The 19,996-nt window shown below is 43.6% G+C and overlaps 1 long non-coding RNA gene across 2 annotated transcripts; it reads right to left on the bottom strand.

Moving 5' to 3' along the window:
• Positions 1–1,514: 1,514 nt before the first annotated feature.
• LOC141571840 (uncharacterized) lies at positions 1,515–14,911 on the bottom strand. Of its 2 annotated transcripts, none has more exons than XR_012496897.2 (3): positions 14,789–14,911; positions 2,541–2,692; positions 1,515–1,691 (listed from the first exon to the last, which is right to left on the bottom strand). It is a non-coding gene; the product is annotated as an uncharacterized LOC141571840 (long non-coding RNA). The 2 variants fall into 2 exon arrangements; XR_012496898.2 differs by lacking the exon at positions 14,789–14,911 and adding an exon at positions 6,417–6,997.
• Positions 14,912–19,996: the final 5,085 nt, after the last annotated feature.

Below are 19,996 nucleotides of genomic sequence, written 5' to 3'. Positions count from 1 at the left end.
TGCTAGCTCAGCCACCATCTTCTTGCTAGCCCCCATTTTGCTGCTAGCATAGCCACAGCAGTTATATTAGTGGCCAATGGCTCGTTGGTTACAGCTGACAGCCAACTAGCCACAGCTGATGGCCATCCAATCACAGTTGATGGCCATTTACTACCTGAGCCAGCACCTTTCCACGTGAGGCCGACAGCCTGGAAACTGCTCTCTGGGGCTCTGTCCCCACAACTGTATTATTTATGGCTCTTAGATCTTGAACAAAGCTCCAATACCCTCCCATGATGTTAGTTTATTTTATTTTTAACAGGGAAGATAGGAGTATTATGAGGGCTCGTGTAAGGAATGATGAGGCCTTGTTTGAGGTATTCATCAATGATGGGTTTGATTCTTTGAATGGCCTCACATTTAAAGGGTAGTGATGGATGTTAGGCAAGGCTTGTTTTTGTCAATTTGAATTTTCACAATTGGTGTGGAATGAATGTGACTGATGTTGGTGGCATTTTTTGACCCAAGTTCATTTGGAATAGAATTTAAAAGAGGGTTTGGGTCAGTTAAGTTGACTGAAAAACTTCAGTAGCTTTAATGAGTCCTCTTAAAGGTCATTAGTTAGAAGCTCAAGATGTAAGAATATTTCCCCCTTTTGAGAGAAGAAAATATGGACTTTGTGAACTTCGAGGAAGTCTCATCTTGAGAGTTGAATAGGGGCAGAGGGAAACAAAAGACATTGGTGGTTTCCTTGAATAGGTCCAAGTTGAAAAGGAACTGGAAAGAATTTGGAGGCAGTCATGGGTTGACTGGATACTCCTAGCATTTATATGATTTTCAATATTCTGAAGAAGAATGGAGAGGCTGTGGTGGGGTTAAGAGCTGATAGGTTGCCTCCAGTATCTATTAAGACTTTGGTTACCTCATTCACAATAGTTAGATCAATTTCCCCTAAAGTAATTGTTAGAAGCATGGGATAAATCTTTTGATTCTCAGAGCAACCCTACTGCTGAGAAAACTTAGGGTGTAATCCTTGAGAAGGATTCACAGACTCTTTGAGCTGTTGGTCTTGAAATTGCTTTTGAGATTTACACAAATTTTTCCCGATATCCAGGGTTTTATTTTTGTTTGCTTGTTTGTTTGTTTTTTGCAATGATTACAAATCCTTTTGAATGATGGTTTGCCTTGGGGATCTTAAAAGGCAAATTTAGACAATTGTTGCAATTGCAAACTCAGTACTTGAATTGCCTGAATTTGGGTGTTTAAGGCTTTTCTAGCTTTCTTTTTGGTATCTTTTTGGATAGCTCTGGAGAGCTGCTCAGTGTAGTTTACTAATTCTTAGTTTTGCATGGTGGTCCAATGAAATTGTAATTTTTTAAATTATTATTATTTTTTTTACCTGTTGTTCAAGTTCGTCATGTATATACTGAAAAAACTTTGAGGTGTCATCATGGACTTCATTTACGCCGGAATACTGTTTCAAAACTTTAAAAAAAATCAATCATAATAATAAAAAACAGTTTCATCAGGTTTTTGAACATATTTTTGAACTTTATTCCAGTCAATAACGCGAGGAAAAGCCTCAGGAATCTTTTGATGCAGCTGCTTAGCCTGTTTTGAGCTTCATTCATGGCTTCTTGTCTTTATTGGGAAAAGCCTCCTAGGGCTTTGCCGTTCCACCTTGTTCAGCCGTGCTCTGGCATGTCCTTCTCCTGCAAACATATGGTTAAGCTGTTAGAGATCAGAGAACCCTGGCTCATATGTTTGGATAGTGAACAGAAATTTTCTCACAAACCCAATGGAGTCCTCTTTGGGATTAAGGAAATCTTTTAGTAGTGGCACGGAGCTTAGATTTAGTCCATGGGGGTATAAGAAATAATAAGGGGTTGTTATCCTGGGCCAGGCCTATCCAATGGTTTAACTTTAAATGGGGTGGCAAGAGCAAGCGGGTCTCATGCTCATCACTCTAAAAAGGGAGGTCAGCAAGTGAAGGGTAAAGAGTGAAGGACAGGCAGGCAGCAAAAGAGAAAAAGGTACAGGTAATGAGACATCAGGACATTTAGAAGTTTTCTCAGTTTATTCAGCCTCTGAGACAACTCAGAATTTGTTTTGGTTAATTTAGAATTTGTATCCTAGAGGGAAGCAATTTTTGAATCACTTATATGTATAACAGCCACAAAATGCCAGGTAAAATATGCTTCCCATTCAGTTTGCTTAGTTTTGTAATCATTTTCCAAGTGATTGCCCAGATAGACTAACTTGGGGATTTCAAAAGAACCCCGCCTTGGCCAGTTTAACTGTAAATCATCCTAGTTAATTATGGGCCAGTGAGATAGAAAGTTTCAGGATCAGGGCCCGTAATTTTTGTACATAAATCCAGCAGGAGTTCTAGAAGGTTCAGCAGCTGTTCCTTTAGAAAGTGAACTTCCCATTTTTCAAAAGAGTAATTATTCACCAGACAGGCATTTTAAATCCCATAGACAAAAAGCCAGCATTGGAGGACACCCAAATAGAGCCTGAACCTCAACCAAGGCAGGAGTTTTGGGAACAGGAGAACTTACCACAATGATCTGGGACCACCGGGGAGATGATAAGAGTGAAATAGATTCTTGTAGGTGTTGTACTAAGATTCATGAAGGCACCAAAGGAGAAGGCAAGTCACCTGGATCCCATTTCTTTGACGCCATGTAAGAAAATCAAGTTTGACCAAGAACTGCAAGACAAATGAAAGCTTTATTTGGGGGTCTTTTTTAGGAATTGCAACCGAGAGACAGATTTGGGTAGAAACCCCATCTGTGTCCTGAGGGAGAAAGAAGGGGACAGAGTTTATAAAAACAGAAAATGAGGGGCTTCCAAAGAGATTACACAAGAAACTTTGAAAGAGCTGTGATTGGTGCCGCCAAGCGGACTTATAGTATGCTATACCTGAGTAATTGCTTAGGTGTTTTGCTAGGTGAAGATTTTATTTTTTAATAGACAGCTCAGTGACGCAGAGCCAGTTCTAAGAACTATATCAAGATATAGCCATTTGGTTTAGTTTAGCCCAGTTCAAAAGTTTGGTTTCACATGGAGGGGGTGAGTGAACTCAGCTTCGCAGAGGCCTCCTGCCTCCATTTTACATTGCTCTCTTGACGATATCAACTCTGTTTTGCTGTTTTTCTGAAACAAGTGAAACTTGAATTTGTCTTTGAAAGACAAGGTAGATATGTAGATAGGTATATTAGTTTAGGGCTGTAATGGTTTCTTTATTGTTATGTAATATATTACCACAAATTTTGTGAATTAAAACAACACAAATTTATTACCTCACAGTTTAAGTATGGGGTACAGTGTCACTGGATTCTCTGCTCAGGGTCTCACGTGACTGAAATCAAGGTGTTGGCCGTGGCTGCAGTTCTCATGTGGGCTCAGAGTCCTCACCCAAGCTCACTGGTTTTTGACAGAATTTATTTCCTTGCAGTCACAGGATTGAGATCCTAATATTTTTGCTAGCAGTCAGCAAAGGACCACCCTCAGCTACTCGGGGTTGCCCATTGTTCCTTGCCCTGTAGCCCCATAAGAGCTACACAACATGGATGTTTGCTTTCTTCCAGGCCAGCCAGAGCATAGCTACATGATTTTCTCTTCTGCTACCAATCAGATAAAACTCTTGGCTTTTAAAAACCTCATGTGATTAAGTCAGGCCCCACCCAGATCATCTACTAATTTTAAAATCAACTGATTTGGGATGTTAATTACATCTGCAAAATCCTTTCACAGCAGCACTTAGATTAGTGTTTTATGGAATAACTGGGAGAATGTGTGCATACACCAGAGACTAAGAATTTGGGGAGCCATCTTAGAATTCTGCCAATAGTGAGCAGTAGGATTTAGCAAATGGAGAGGATGAGGAAGATCAACCCAGGAAGAGGAAATAGGATGAGCAAAGGATTCTGGGAGACTGTTGGAAAATGAAGATAGGAAAGTGAGTTTCATGTTTCCAACAACATGGCAGACTAGATGCTGGAGATAGCTGCCAACTCAAAAATCCCTAAGATGCTGGGGAAACTATTAAAAACATGTTTTTATAGCAAGGCTGAGCTGGTAGGAATGGGAGAAAACCACTCTGAGGCAGAAAACTGAGAACATGGTGGTCCAGAGAGGTGAGCAGAAGCCGGAGTTTGCCTTGGAACCATCTATTAATTATGGCCAAGTGGGCTGGAGGTAGGAGACAAAGCCTAGACTGAAGCAGAATGTGAAGTTAGATTGGAGATCATTACACATACCCAGAACCCTCAAAGGGTGGAAATTCAGTGGGTGTACTCTGATCTTGCTTCCCAAGGGAAATAGTGGGGTACTTGCCATAGATAATTATTTGCTTTAAGATACCTGATCTTAGTTCAGAGTGGAACAAAAATAAAAATAAAAGTTTCCCCTAAAAATACCCAACCAAAAGGCTGCACTCATGCCGCTTGGGGCTGGAATTCATACCACCTTTGTGACCAACAAACTTTTAAAGTGGTCCCAGGTTGATAGTTCTCTTGGGCATCTGTAAGAAGCAAGGTACCTCTAGGGACATGCTTTTTAGACCCAAGCCTAAGACAATTACCACAAAGTTCCAAGGAGTTTGGCTTTGCAATTTAAAATATTGCATTACACTTAGGGAAACAAACCACTATACCCAAGAGTCAGCAGAAATAATAAAATAAAGACTCAGACCCACAAAAACTACAGAGAATAGAATTAGGAGATTCAAAATATCAAATAAGCCTTGTTCAATGTGTTTATAGAAATAAAAGAAGGTATTGAAAGCATGGCTAAGAAATAAAAGAAACAAGCCTATCAGCAATAGCGCAGTAGACAAATGAAACAATAGAATGGAGAGGTAAAGATATAATTAGTAAATTGAAATATAGATACAAAGAAATTACCTAAAGTCTAGCACCAAGAGAAAAAAGTTATGGAAAAAATGAGATTGAGACATGGAGGATAAAATAAGTAAGTCAAAAGTCTAGCACATGCCTAATCAGATTTCCAGGGGGGAAAAAAGGAGAAAATGGTATAGAGGCAATTGCTAACTGAAGAAATAATAACTGAAAAATTTCCAGAATGATGAAAACACAATCCTCACATTCAGGAACCCCAAGAAATCATAAGCAGGAAAATTAACAGAAATCCTAGACACCTCAGAAGGAAACTGCAGAACACTAAAGAAAAAGAAAATCTTAAAAGCAGTCAGAGAGAGAAGACAGATTACCTACAGAGAGATAGCAATTATGCAGTTATATCTGCAAACTTGGGGGAGAAAATAAATGTCAACCTAGAATTGTATATAAAAAAGGAAATCATCTTTCAAGATCCAGGGAAAAATAATTAGCCTACCCTAAGTAATGGAACTTCTAAGGGATATACAGTAGAGAGAAAGAAAATAATCTTGGAAGTTCTGAGATGCCAAAAGTAGAGTCTCAATCAAAGGCACAGGTGAAAGAATTAAAAAGTAAAACTTGATTCTGGAAAAACAACCAGCTGAATGCACAAAACCATGGAAATTATTTGTGTACATCCTAATATTGGGAGAAAAACATGTCTAGAAGAGCAATGGGAGATTAGATTGGGACCAGATTTTGAAAGATTGACCAACCTAAGGCATATGGAATTTATTCTTCTGGCAGGAGGAAGGAATTGGATTTTTATATTTAAAAAAAGGAAAAGATTAGATGCCTGGGGGGAACAAGCAGATAACTTAAATGAGTGAAGTAGGCTGGGTGTGAGACAGCAGAAAAGGAGGACATTATGGGGTGACTATGGCAGCTGGAGAGGATAGCCATCTAAACAGGATAGTTGCCTCTTGCCAATTGTTACCATATGGGAATTGAGCACCCTGTGTTGCCAGATCTTCAGATTTTTCCAGAGAGGCTGGGAATCTGGATTTTCAGGTCAATTCTCTCAGTTTTTAAAAGTTAGCAACAAACTCAGTTTTTTAAATTACAGTGCAGATGAGCACCAGATGGGTGAAACACAACTTCCACATAAAGGGCCTGAAGGTTTATGACCTCTGGACTGAGAAAGAGGATGAAGAAAAAACACTGACGTGGTGTAATGTACAAGATCAACTTGAGAGCTTGTCCCAGGCCTCTGTTGCCTTGTCTAGTCAGGTTTGGTTTTGTTTTACTCAGGAATGCCCTGTCAAGTCGTTACAGGCAAAGATCTCATCTTCGCTCAACATTCTACAGGATAGAGCATATTGTTCGGCTTTTAGAGGGTAGAACAAACAACCTGGTGAGAAATTAGCTCTCTTCTTCCCCCTCTCCCAAGTTTCATTCTCAAAAATTAGAGGTATTGTTTCCTGCCTCCATCCTCTCAAGATTGCAGTATTCTTGGGATTTTGGTCTCTCTTGCCTAAGCTTTAGTGGATGGCCTCCTAGAGGCCAATGGCTGGTGCCATTGTTACCACTGACCTTTAAGTCTGGCTCTGGACATCTGCTGCTCCAAGGCCCACAGGGATGTCCTCATCACACGTAGCTCAGCCATAGACTTGACCACAGGTTCTTCAGCTTCCTGCACAGCTGTGGCATTTAGTGCTCAGTACCTGGGCATCCATAGACATTCCTATAGATGGTTCTCTAGTTCCTAGGGCAGTTTAGAGGAACTGGGTATCGGTGTCAGCCTCTCTAGGAAGCCATCCACTCACACCTAGAGTCTGGACATTTAGACAAGGATGAATGACCACGCTGAATTCCTTTTCATGTCCTCAGCACCCACCACAGACCCTGACTCAACTAAGCCCTCATGGTGCCATGTTGAAGTAAATGACATTTATTCGGCCGTCAAGAACTTTAAAGCGGGAAAGATGTTCTAATGGGTCACAGATGAATTCCTATCTGGTCATTTTTAATGATTATTTATTTTAAAATAAGATATTGGAGATATGGTCTGAGCCCAGGGATTGGGGAGAGGCCTTTCCCAGGCTCTTATTCTTCCCCTGTGAGTCCTGAGGGAAAGGAGCAAGGAAGTGGTCATTCGGTTTCATTGTGGGTCATGGGTCCTTCGGCTGGGGTCCTTAGATAGGCAATAAACCTCAGTAATCATGTGCAAACTGTTAAGTAAATGTGCACTTTGGGGATGGGGAGGGACAGGAGGGTGGCCCCAAAGCTCTCCTTGAATTCCCTAAGGGGCCCAGCTCCAAAGAGCACTCTGGCCTTCCTCCTTCCTTCCTTTGGCCTCGAAGATAAAGGAGTTCTTGATGAGCTTCACGTCTGAGGTTGGGTTAAAGCACCCACAAGTTATAAATTATCCCTTCCGAGCTTTTCCCATGTGCATGGATCTCCCACAGGGGCCTCGAAGAAGGGAAGCTTTTGCCCCAAGAAGCAGCTTACCTGTGTCCAGGCCTGAGCACTGGAGGCAAAGTTCTCTGCAGAGAGTATCAGCTCCCACACCAAGAGCAGCCTCCTTGTTTACCATGGACAGTGGGCTCACCCACGGACAGTCAAAGCCCAGCTCTAAGCACCTCAGGAATCTTGGAGTGTGAGCTAGGGGCGGTCACATGACATGTGGAGCGGGGGACAGAATTCCCCAAGAGAGGCCAAGCTCCTACACAGTGATCTTGCCTCTGACAGGGAATCTGGAGCTGTAGTGATTGTAGAGCTGGCTCTCCAGGACAGGCTCCCCCGGAGGAGCAAAGGAAGGAGGGTTGCGTTTTAGGATTGATGAGTGGCCCAGGTTTTACTGCATTCCAATGTTAAGCTGGTTAAAGGGCAGACACCTGCCAGAAAGTTTGGTCACGTTTGCAGTCTCCTGTCATGTTCAAGGTGTTTTCATTTGGATAGGTTGGCAGCTGCTTTCTTTCTCTCTTGCTCAATCATTCTTTCTGCATTCCATCGGAGTTCTTGTTTCCCATCCAAAAGGCTCAATTTCTTTTTTAAGCACTTTCGGTTTCCTAGTCTCCCATTTCCTCCTCATCCTACACATATGGACACTGGTTAGTCTCAGAGTTTTCTAGTTAACCTTGGTGTAGCCCCACATCATCCCTCTCAGCGTCTGGCTCATAAATCAATTCATCCTTCAGTCTACGGTAACTCAATTCTATATGTCACTCTCCTGTTTCCAAACTCGCATCAGGCTCCTCGGTTATCTCCTGAATTAACTTCCATCTCTTAAGCCTGGCTTTAGAGGCCTTCTGCCATCTGGTCCCCAGGGCAGCAGCCAGCACAGACGCAGGGCCAGGGTGCATGGCTCTGAAAGGGGAATTTGTCCTGGATATTAGCCCCATTGTATCCAATCACCCTGGTCTGCACATTTGTTATATTATTCGTGTCACTCAAAGTTCTTTAATTTCCCTCTTCAAGTCCCCCAAGGCCCATCTCAGATGGCACTTCCTCATCAGTCACACTTGCATGGGTAGAACCTGATCATCCTGTAGGGGACCTGGGTGGGCTGTTTACCGTGCAACAATATCTTTAGAGTTTTCCTCTTGAGCTGCTCAAACTCCCCAGAGAGGAATTTCCAGGTTCCTGTCTGAAAGACGGTCAGGCTGCCTGCATGTTCTGGGCCCCACTTGGTGAGAAAAGCTGGGAGTCCCTGAGATGAGAAATTAATGGCATCGGTCGTCGACTTTTGTGTTTTCCATTCTGCACCCTACACTCCACTGTCCCTTGGCCCTCAATACAGAGATCCACTCTGTTACCCCTTCCAGAGAGAAAAACTTGACTTCTGTTGGGGGGAGAGAGGGACAGGTGCCCAGAGGAATAGAGTTGGATAGGACCTCAGGAGACCTAGAGAGTATAGTAACAGCAGAAACTCATAGACCACTTACCAACTTACTATATATCCAAAGTAATGTACACATACTAACTCTATTTGCCTGTATAAACATATCTTTACATACACTGACTACCCTCTCCTCCTAAGTACCGCTCCTCCTAGTCCTCTGTACTTAACCACCCATCACCTGCCTACCGGGTCCAGAGGTTCCCGGGACTTGTGTTTCCTCTTGTTGAGGAGTCTGCGGTGTGAAACATTTGGTTGGTCTTTCTGCACATCAGACTTGGGACTGAACTCAAAATTCTGCTGAGTCAGTTATTCCTCATTTGTTTGCTTTCCTGCTTTCCAAATGTTGTTGCTATTGCCTCCTCACAAAATTCTTTCTGACAAAACATCACTGTAAGTATGCTAGTGGGCTAACAGATGTTTATGTACATGGAGAGAGTTGTCCGTGCACCTGACCTGCCACAGCCAACTCCCCACATCTGCCCACCTGCACGAGGCCACACCATGAGTCAAACCCAGATTTGAGGATGGGCCTCTGGTGTTCAGTGCACTTACTTGTACTTGCTCTCAAAGCAGCAAATAAACAGTATAAAAGATGGTTACAAGTGGACCGATACAACTTGCCCTGCATGTCATATGGGCAGGCCTGAAATTCCACAGTCTTGGTGGCCTGGATGGAGTAGCTGAGAGCTGCGGGCTCTCAGGCTTTTAGAGACCCACCCACATCGGCATCCTAAAACCACTTATACTCTCATAGATGACATTAGTCCGACCCTTCAGGAAGAGACACTATTCAGCTCCTGTGTTCATTCTGAGCCCTGAACTTGTGGCTGAGCCTGCCCTGGGCCATCTGTCTCTCTCTCTCTCTCTGCACCTGGGTGACAAGGCTTCAGAGTTTTCCATTGTTGTCCATTTGGGGACTTCCCATGCACAGGCCTCACCATGGCCACCCACACCTCAAGATTCTGAGGAGTGGTAAATGCAGAGAGGTGTTATCCTCAAACCCTGACGCTGCCTCCAGCTAGGCAAGGCTGGACCTTGTGAACGCTTGGCCTGGACCTGCCTACCAACAGCCTTTGAACAAATCAGAAAAAGGCACTTCTTGGATTTTGCATAATAAATACATGCGAAGCCCTAATGACTATAAAGCCAATGTACCTCCTTTGATGTGGTGCCCCGAGCAGTGCACCGCCTGGGCATCGTACAAAGTGGCCTTGGGTCCAAAGCCACAGCAGGCCAAGTGAGCTCTTACGGCCTTTCTCCTGCGCTCACAACAAACTCTCTTTCTTTGCTTTTCCATTCTGTTGCTTAGGAGAGGTCCAGCTGAGAAAGTAATTAACAGGCAGTGAGAAAGAATGAGAGCATTTCTTCTTCTCCTTCTTCTTCTTCTTCTTCTTCTTCTTCTTCTTCTTCTTCTTCTTCTTCTTCTTCTTCTTCTTCTTCTTCTTCTTATTTTTTAAATGAACACACTTTTGTTGAGGAGTTACAGGTTTACAGAAAAATTAAGTGGAAAATACAGAATTCCTTTCTGCACGCTCATCCCCACCAAGTTTCCCTTGTTACTAATATCTTGCATTAATGTGGTGTGTTAGTTACAATTGATGAACCAATATTAGTACATTATTATTAATTAAAGTCCATGGTTTACATTAGGGTTGACTCTTTGTGCTAGACATTCTATGGGCTTTGACAAATGTATAATGACATGTATCCATCATTATAGCCCCATACAGAATAGTGTCACTGCCCTACAAATCCCCATATGCTCCAAATTTCATTCCTTTCTCCCACTTGTGCCCTGAACCAGGCTCTGGCTATGTTTCTCTTTTAATCCTGAACACTTTATTCCCTCCAAACCTTGATGCTGGCAAACCCACCTCAGTGCCCCTTCTCGATGGGGTAGAGTAGGAAAGGGAGAAGTGGGGAGAGAGAGGATGTGCTGGGAGCTTCCCTCTGAGGTCAGCATTCCTCGGGGCTTTGTTCTTTTTTCTGCTCACTCACTAGCCCTTCAGGAAGGAAGTTAGCTACACAAATCAATAAAAGCCAAACCTACTACTTTTCTCCACTTCCTCCCTGAGCTGCCTCACATCAAATTCAAGATAAGTGACAGGAAGTTGGCACTCACGAAAGAAATGCCACATACGTCCTTTTATTTTGTGGTGATGTATTTAAACAAGTTTATAAAGACGCATTTTACTGCGTATTTTATCTGAACGTTGGTAGAAAGCATCAGTTTCATTACACTGGCAAAGTTTATGTATTAAAAATAACGTGTAAGAATACTGCTGTGCCTTGTGTAATTTTGAGAGAGAATTTTTTATAATAGTCAAGCCATGTTCCTTCCAAGAAAACAACTCTGGTTGTCCTGTTTGGGTGTCAAGGAGACAACTACTTGGGCAGGGTGACAGTCAAAATGTATAGAAACTTGCAGGGCATTGGTACATATTAGTCAAGATGCACAGACACGCTGCAGTAACCATCGACCCTGCAACACCAGTGTCTTCAAATAGATTTATTTCTTGGTCACATTCCTTGCTTCCTGCATTGGTGCGGGTAAGGTTAAATTAGTGGTTGGTTAAATGCTCTACTGTCCCTGTCTTGAAATTCTTGATAATTTTTCAGCAAGGGGTTCTGCATTTTTATTTTGCACTGGACTCTGAAAATTACTGTATGTAGCCATCCTGGTCCCAGGGGAGGAACCAGGAAAACCACAATGGTAGAAGGGCGCTGTAGGAGTAGACAGCAGCAATCATTTACCAACCAGCATGAGTATTTCCGTATGTTAACAATTAGTATGGCAACTACTGCATATCAGCTGAATATCAGTCCGGCATATGAGTTGACATGATAGTCCCCCAAAAGGCCCACATTCACTAGGATAGTCTTGGGGGTAGGAGTAATTCCTTAGCTGGAAACCAGAATTCAGAAGGCAGGCAATACACTCCCATTGCTCTCCGAGTCTCCCTTTCGTGACTCTAGATTTTGAGGAGGAGAAATAAAAAGACATGACCTCTTGGGTGGTGAAGGTTAAACATGGCACCTGCTACATGGCATTCAGATAGAAGCTAAAGTGGATGGGTCTTACATGTTCTAATAAGCAAGTCTTCATTTGCAAACAGCAAATGGTTATTCCCTTTTTTAAAACTCCCTTAACCCAGAGTTAGTAAGTGTCTAACATGCATGCTACCATGCTCCCCTTCTTATCTTCTTCTATGCCAAGGCTGTCATGATTCCTTCCAGTTGACCCTGGATGTAGCCTCAGAATTCCCCACATAGAACCCTAGGCAGCCACCAGGATCACAGTGGGTTGGGATCCAAGGAAAACCCTAGCATGGCAGCACTAGCCTTAGTCAGGTCCCACTTAAATATGTCAGCCTTCTGACAGCCATGCTATGGGATATGGTTGTATAATAACTTTTTGGTCTTTGTTCTGGATTTCTGTGATGGAGCCTCTAAATTCTTGAATGCTAGGAGTGCCTTATTCAGACTGGGCCCCTGGGACCACACCTGACTTTATGCTAATGAGGTGACTCCTAGAAGGCCCTAGATAGTTTCAGGATGGGGGCTGGCCATGCCAGAAAGGTCAACCACGTGATTAGAGAGTTGGGGCTTTTTAAGAAATTGTGGTAAATTGGTTTGTTTTATGTATATACATTATAATTTGATATTTGTGTACACTACATAGTGTTTACCATTGTAGTCTAGTTACCATCCATCACCATACAGTTGACCTCCTTCACTCATTTCGCCATCCCCCAACACCTTTCCCTTCTGGTAACCACCAATTTGTTCTCTGTATCTATGAGTTGCTTTTTGTTTTATTTTGTTTGTTTTGTTGTTGTTTTTTAGATTCTACATATAAGTGAAATCATATGCTATTTGTCTTTCTCCATCTGACTTATTTCACTTAGCAATATACTAAACTGCTTGACATCAGTCTTAGTGGTGTTTATTTGGATCTGACTCCATACTCAAGGGAAACAAAAGCAAAAATAAACAAATAGGACTACTAAAAAGCTTCTGCACAGTGAAAGAAACCATCAACAGAACAAAAAGGCAACCTACCAAACAGGAAAAGATATTTGTAGATCATACTTATATACCCGATAAGGGGTTAATATCCAAAATACATAAAGAACTCGGACAACTCAACAACATAAAAACAAACAACCCGGGCAGTCCCGGTGGCTCAGGTGGTTAGAGCTCCATGCTCCTAACTCCGAAGGCTGCCGGTTCTATTCCCACATGGGCCAGTGGGCTCTCAACCACAAGGTTGCTGGTTCAACGACTCGAGTCCCACAAGGGATGGTGGGCTCCGCCCCTGCAACTAAGATTGGGCACGGCACCTTGAGCTGAGCTGCCTCCAGGATGACTCAGTTGGTTGGAGCGCGGGCTCTCAACCACAAGGTTGCCAGTTCAATTCCTCGAGTCCCGCAAGGGATGGTGGGCAGCACCCCCTGCAACTAAGATTGAACAGGGCACCTTGAGCTGAGCTGCCGCTGAGCTCCCGGATGGCTCAGTTGGTTGGAATGCGTTCTCTCAACCACAAAGTTGCTGGTTAGACTCCCGCAAGGGATGGTGGACTGCGCCCCCTGCAACTAGAAACGGCAACTGGACCTGGAGCTGAGCTGCGCCCTCCACAACTAAGACTGAAAGGACAACAACTTGACTTGGAAAAAAGACCTGGAAGTACACACTGTTCCCCAATAAAAAGTCCTGTTCCCCTTTCCCAATAAAAAAATCTTTAAAAAAACCCAGTTTAAAAATGGGCAGAGGATCTGAATAAAGATTTTTCCAAAGAAGACATACAGATGGCCGATAGACATATGAAAAGATGTTCAACATCACTAATTATCAGGGAATGCAAATCAAAACCACAATGAGGTATCACCGCATACCTGTTAGAATGGCTATTGTCAATAAATCAACAAACTACAAGTGATGAGGATGTGGAGAAAAGGGAACCCTTGTGCATTGCTGGTGCAGCCACTATGAAAAACAGTATGGAGGTTCCTCAAAAAGTTAAAAATAGAATTACCATGTGATCCAGCTATTTCACTTCTGGGTATTTAATCAAAGGATATGAAAACACCAATTCAAAAAGATATATACACCCCTATGTTTATTGCAGCATTATTTACAAGTCAAGATATGGAAGCAACCTAACTGCCCACCCATGGATGAATGGATAAAGAAGCTATGGTACATATATACAATGGAATATTACTCAACCATAAAAAGAAGGAAATCTTGCTATTTGCAACAGCATGGATGGTCCTTGAGGGTATTAAGTTGAGAGCTGGAGTTTTGAGTCAGGTGATATTAATCCCCAGGGGTGCGGAAGCTGAAGATTGAATTCAATCATGTGGCCAGTGATTCAACTAATCATGCCTATGTAATGAAGCCCCAAGAAAAACTCTGGACATTGAGACTTGGTTGAACTTCCTGGCAGGTGAACTCATCAATGTGCTGGGAGGGTGATGTGCCTGGGCTTTCATGTGGACATAGAAGCTCCAAGTTCAGGACCCTCCCATGTTTCTCCCTACGTGCTTCCTCATTTGACTAGTGCTAATTTGTATCCTTTATAATAAAACAGAAACTGTAAGTATAGCACTTTCCTGAGTACTGTGAGTCGTTCTAGTGAATTATCAACCTGAGAGGGTGGTAGGAATCCCCAAATTTGTAGCCAGTTGGTCAGAAGTGTGGGTGGCCTGGGGATCCCTGGACTTGGGACTGACTTGTGAAGTATGGCAGTCTTGTTGGAGACTGTGCCCTTAACCTGTGGAGTTGGGTAGTTAGTATCAGAACTGCACTGCAGTATTGCAGATACGAAAGACAAAAAGGAAGCCACACTTCACTGAGGTTGCCATTGGTAGCAAGAGTCCCCAGAGATGAAGAGGTGTCCAAGGACAAAGTGAACCTTTCCAGACCTCACCTGCCGTTGTAACCAGGGCATTCTCCCTCCACTGCCAACCTCTTAGTCGTAAAGTACGTGAGTTTTCCCAGGTCTCATAGGGACAAATGAGGTCACATTCACGTCCTTATTTCCACAGTTCTTCCTTACCTCTGCCCCTGCATAGTGCCTGTCCCCGGGAGAATTTCTGGGAGTTCCCAAGGTGGCTCACGCATGCTCATGAAGAAGCATAGTCAGCTCTTTCTGAGGTCTGCTGGACGCTGCTGCTTCTACTGGATAGCACAGTGTTGGATAAATTCTGCTAACCCCTCCAGATCCCCTCCCCACCCTCCTCAGCCATATTTGGTATCCTGAAATGCTGACCTTTATGAATTGCATCATCCAGGCTACTTTGTCCTGGCTTCTGGTCAGGTTCAGCCAAGGAAGGCCCTGGAGGGAGGAGGAGCGTGGGGCCATGGTATTTATTCCCTGCTCTCTCCCTGAAGTGAGTTGGCTGAGTCCCCTAAGAAACGCTGCAGCTCTTACCAGGTGGCTTATATTCTAACTACTCGCTCTTGTCTCCTCACGTCCAGGAGAGGTAAAGGCTTCCTGCTCTGGCTAGCCCTGTGATGCTTCACCACCCCTGTAGGTTTTCTTTAATACTGCCCACATCTTTGAAAATGGTCTTTCAAACTCTCCTCAGATACCCAGTTTGAGATACCATTTCTTCCTGTTGGGACCCTGATCACACAGAGGCCACTGCGATTTCCACTGAATATACATCTTCAGGCCATCCCCCCTTCTCCCCTGCCCCTGCCCCTTACATCACCAGTAATTCCTGTCCTGTTGAAACGGAGCTGACATGGTGCCAACGCTGCATAGTTGCCTATGGCAACGTGGGAGGGAACATCTCTCCTTGTTCCATTCCCCTCTGTTAGAGTGGTCTCAGAGATGTACTGCTTGTACTCCAATATCTTCTAGAATTTTGAGTGAAACAGCTCCTTTTGTTTCACTTGCGTGAGCGGAAGCCTGGAGAGTGGGAGTTGCAGAGCTGGAAGGAGGAGTCCAGAAGCGGTGTTCTCACAGACAGGGCACTGCAATGAGGTCCAGAGGCTGGAGCCGGCAGCTGGCTCTGCCTGCATGGCTGTGTGACCTTGGACAAGTCACTCTCATTTTTAGGCTTCAATTTCCTCACCTGTATCACAAGGATTGGACTTGGTGATTCTCAAACTGCTCTGGGCCCCCAGCCTCACATTAACCAGAGCAGCTCCTGTTTGATCTATTTTTAGAATTTGGGCTTTTGTGAAGATTTCCTTTAAAGCATGGATTCCACTGCTTTCAAAATGCTCAAAAATAACTGGACTAGATGATTCTAAGGTCCCTTCCAGCCCCTCAATTTTTGAGCATAAAATCAACCTTGTCTTCCTTTCCATTGTGCCAACAAGGGTCTGGTTCCAAGAATTAATGGAGAACTGATGTGTAAAGGCCTGTCTCCTGCCAGGCTTTCTGCCATGGCAAACTCACCATGACTGAGTAAATGGTTCCCCATCTATCCTCAGCAACTTCTCACTTATTTTTCGTTTACTTCTGCCACTAGTCATAGGCGAGGAGAAGAAAAAGAAATTTTAAATCTGTTGTATAAAATGCAGACCATCCCAGCAAACAAAAATGTGGAAAAGACATCAGCTTTACTCAGCTGATCTTGAGAGCTTTGTAAAAGTTTGGCCCACAACAATGGAAGCTGGCAGCCCCTCAGTAGTTCATCCCAGACACTTGGTGTTGAAGAGCATTACAGAGCAGTAATGAATAGTTTGGGATCTGGGGTTAGAAAGATATGGGTCACATCCCAGCTCCACCATTTACTAATTGAATGATCCTGACCAAGTTACTCAGCCATGCTGAACCTTTTCTCATAATCTGTAACATCGGAGTGATAATAATACCTACTTTATAGAGTTGTCATGAGGTTTGAGAGTGAGATACTACATGTAGGATGCTTAGCATAGTGTCTGGTACACAGAAAGTACCTGCCTGACACATCAGCTATTTACGGTTATTGTCATTAGAACGATTCCTCTGGCTTCCAGGAAACTCAGAGATCAGTGCTCCATTAACTGCTCAACTGAGAAACCCTCTGACGTGTCATTCTCTCCCCCTCCTCTCCCATTTCGTAGCTTCTTTTAAGATAATTATCATTGAACGCTTATCATGTGCCAGGATTTAGAGATGCTACCCAACACCTAGACCAGTGCTAGGAATATTCTAGGTAACTCAATAAATGACGGTAGAAGAAATGAATGATCTTATTCCATGCTCCCAGCATCCCTGAGAAGTAGGTATTATTGCCTCAATTATAGTAGACATATTTTTGTCATAATTATGCAGCCTCTGAGCCTGCGTCCTGCTTGTGGAGAATGTGCCCTTGTGTGAGGATCCCTCTCTGGACACTGAGAAGGAGACAGCTCCCCTTTGACCCCTGGCAGCTGGAGTACAGACGTATTATGAACGAAGTACAGGCAATCAGATCCTCACCTGAGACTTTTAAATCCAGACTGAACAAGGTGATTGGAATTCCTCCTGGTGGGGCTGACAGCTAAGGCATTGGACATCCAGGGTCCTGTGGCTTTGGTGGCTCTGGGGCCAACAGTGACCACGGTGCTGGCAGAAGGCCCAGTGTCCAACTACCTACAATCCATTTTGAAAGGGGGGGAGGTATTGTAAATGACATTATATGATGTTAGTTTTGCAAGAGAGTTTCTACATCTTGCCAGGCTGTGGCTTTTCCAACTTTCCCTTTTCTTCTGAAGTTTGTGAGTGTCCTTGACAGTCCCAGGGGATTCATTTCTCAGGGTGCTTGCCTTCCATCTCCTCAGCAAATGTTTAGGCAGCTCTTGTTGCCTCGCCAATACAAGCCTGTCGGTACTCTTCTCCTCTTGGAAATGAAAACCCCAGGGTGAGTCTTGCTGTCACACACATATGTGCTGGGGTTGAAGGCTGAGTCATAAATCTTGCTTAAGGAAAAAGGGTCCTTGGAGAAGTTGGCCAAGGTTTTGCTTTCATTTATTTCTTCTTCCTTCCCTTCTTAAACTCTTCCTCTGTTCCAGGTCTGTGGTAGATCTCATGGGTTTCTGAGGAGCAAACACATGTACAAAATAAGGGAAAAAATGTAGAACTTTGAATTGGGAGACCTGGGTTGGAACCCTGGCTAAGTCACTCACTCACTATCTGTGAGATCTTGGGTAGGTTACCTAACCTCTCTGAGCTTTGGTTTTCTTACCTGTGAAATGAGTTCCCGAATGTTCATATTCTGTGGATTGTTGGGGAGTTTAAGTAAGAACGCATTCAAGCCATCATCAAAATCACTGGTTCTTAGGAGACCTCCCGTAAATTTGGGCTGCTGTTATTGGAAAGTCCCCCAGCAGATGGAGCCCCGAAGGGAGGTGCCTTACACCTCCAGCCATCCTTAGTGGCAGGGGGAGGGGGGCATTTGAAATTGGGGTACCTGGAAACATGGGGAAAACTACTTGCAATTGTGTTATATGTTGGTTTATATCAGTCAAATATCTTTTTATATTTCTTGGCAAGAATGCTTGTAAAGTAGAGTGGTCAGGGCCCCTGAACAACGCGGGCAGTTGACTAGATGGAAAAGAGCGCCATGCCACAAAGAAGAGCTGAAAACAAGTCGTACCCATAGTTCAGTACTGTCTAGTCCCACGTCCAGTTTCCCTGTGTTCCTACGGCAGGGGTGGCAAACACGCTACAGGGGTGGGTGGAAGCAACGTGGGTGCTGTGTTGGGAGACCTGAGTTCCAGTCTTGTCTCTGACATTTATGAGGTGAAAGAACTGGGAGGGTCACTGAAGCTCTCTGAGCCTTAGTTGCATTTACTGTGACAGGGGAAATACTAGTACCTGCCCCACAATGGTGTAAACAATGAATAAGCCATTGATTTTGTAATAATTTATTGAGATATGATTCAGATACCATGAAACTCACCTTTTTTAAAGTGTACAGTTCCATTGCTTTGCGTAAATTCAGTCATGAGACCATCATACTATCGTGCATTAGAACATTTTTATCATCCCTCCAAAAACCTGTGCCCATTATCAGTCAGTCCCATTCCCCCTCCCAACAGACTTATTTTGAAACTATAGTGCTATATCCATTTTGATTAGTATCATACTGTTGATTTGTCGTAACAATTGACCGTTGCTGTACAATAGCCTGCTTCTAAGTAATACCACAATTTTTATCAGATTTATAAAGGCGATGTGAGAAGTGTATCAGGAGTAAACTCAGCAGCAGGATTTTAAAGATAAAGAGGCTTTAAGAATACAATTTATTTCTGTCTTGTAGAATAGCCTAGGTAGCTCCCGGGAGCTCACTGCTCCGTCTTCCCTAGGATATGGCTTTCTTCCTCTGGACCCAAAATGTCAGTCAGCACTCCAGACATCATATCCTTGCTCCAGGTAGCAAGATGCAGGAAGGGATGAGCACTGCATGTCACAAGGCTTTAAGGAACGGTCTCAGAAGCTGTCACACAACACTTCTACTAACATTTCATTGACCAAAACTTGTCATATAGCCACACCTAGCTGCAAGGAAGGCTGGGGAATTTAGCCTTATTCCAAAGAGCCAGTTAAAATTTTGTTTTTGCATTGTTATGAAAGAGGGGAGAACAGCATCTGTGTCAGTCATCAAATGCTATAATAATTCTGCAGAACAAACCACACCAAAACTCAATGGCAAAAAACAATGAACATTGATTTTTCTTCCTCTCAGGTTGGCTGGGAAAGCTCTGCTTGAGGCTACAAGTTTGCTGGACGAAGATGAAAGCTTAAGAATGACTCAAGTCTACCTGTCTCCATGTTTTCCTTGAATCAGCCCTACCAGGGTATGTTATTTTCATGGAAAATTGCAGGAGAACAGGAAGTTGAGCACTTGTTGTCTCTTGAGTCCTCTTGAGTCAGTCTTGTCCACATTCCATTGACCAAAGCAAGTCACATGGCCATCCCCACATCAGTGGCAGGATGTGTACTCCACTCACACTAAGGGGGACACTGTAAAGTCACTTGGCAAAGAATGTGAGTGTAAAATTATAACACATGAAGGGTCTGAAGAATGGTGAACAATGATGCATCCTATGACAGAAGATAACCAACATTGCCAGGAAATGCAGTTATCAGTGGCCTGGGTCTCCCACGATCTCCCAGTGGCCTGCTAATGCTGCTGTTCTTAAAATTGCAGTTTCCTGCTCTAGCTTCCCGCTTTTGATGGCCCCACTTTCCACGTGGAGGACTACGCTAGTACAGACTTTCACATCAGCTTTCTAAGCCATGATTCCTAGTTCCTCACCAGCTACCCTGCAACCATTTCTTCTG

This window comes from Rhinolophus sinicus, chromosome 2 (assembly GCF_057876585.1).
Source record: "Rhinolophus sinicus isolate RSI-liver-muscle chromosome 2, RSI-T2T, whole genome shotgun sequence".
In the NCBI taxonomy this organism is placed as follows: domain Eukaryota; kingdom Metazoa; phylum Chordata; class Mammalia; order Chiroptera; family Rhinolophidae; genus Rhinolophus; species Rhinolophus sinicus.
The sequence above is the reverse complement of the archived record's forward strand: the minus strand, read 5'-3'. Positions and strand labels throughout refer to the sequence as shown.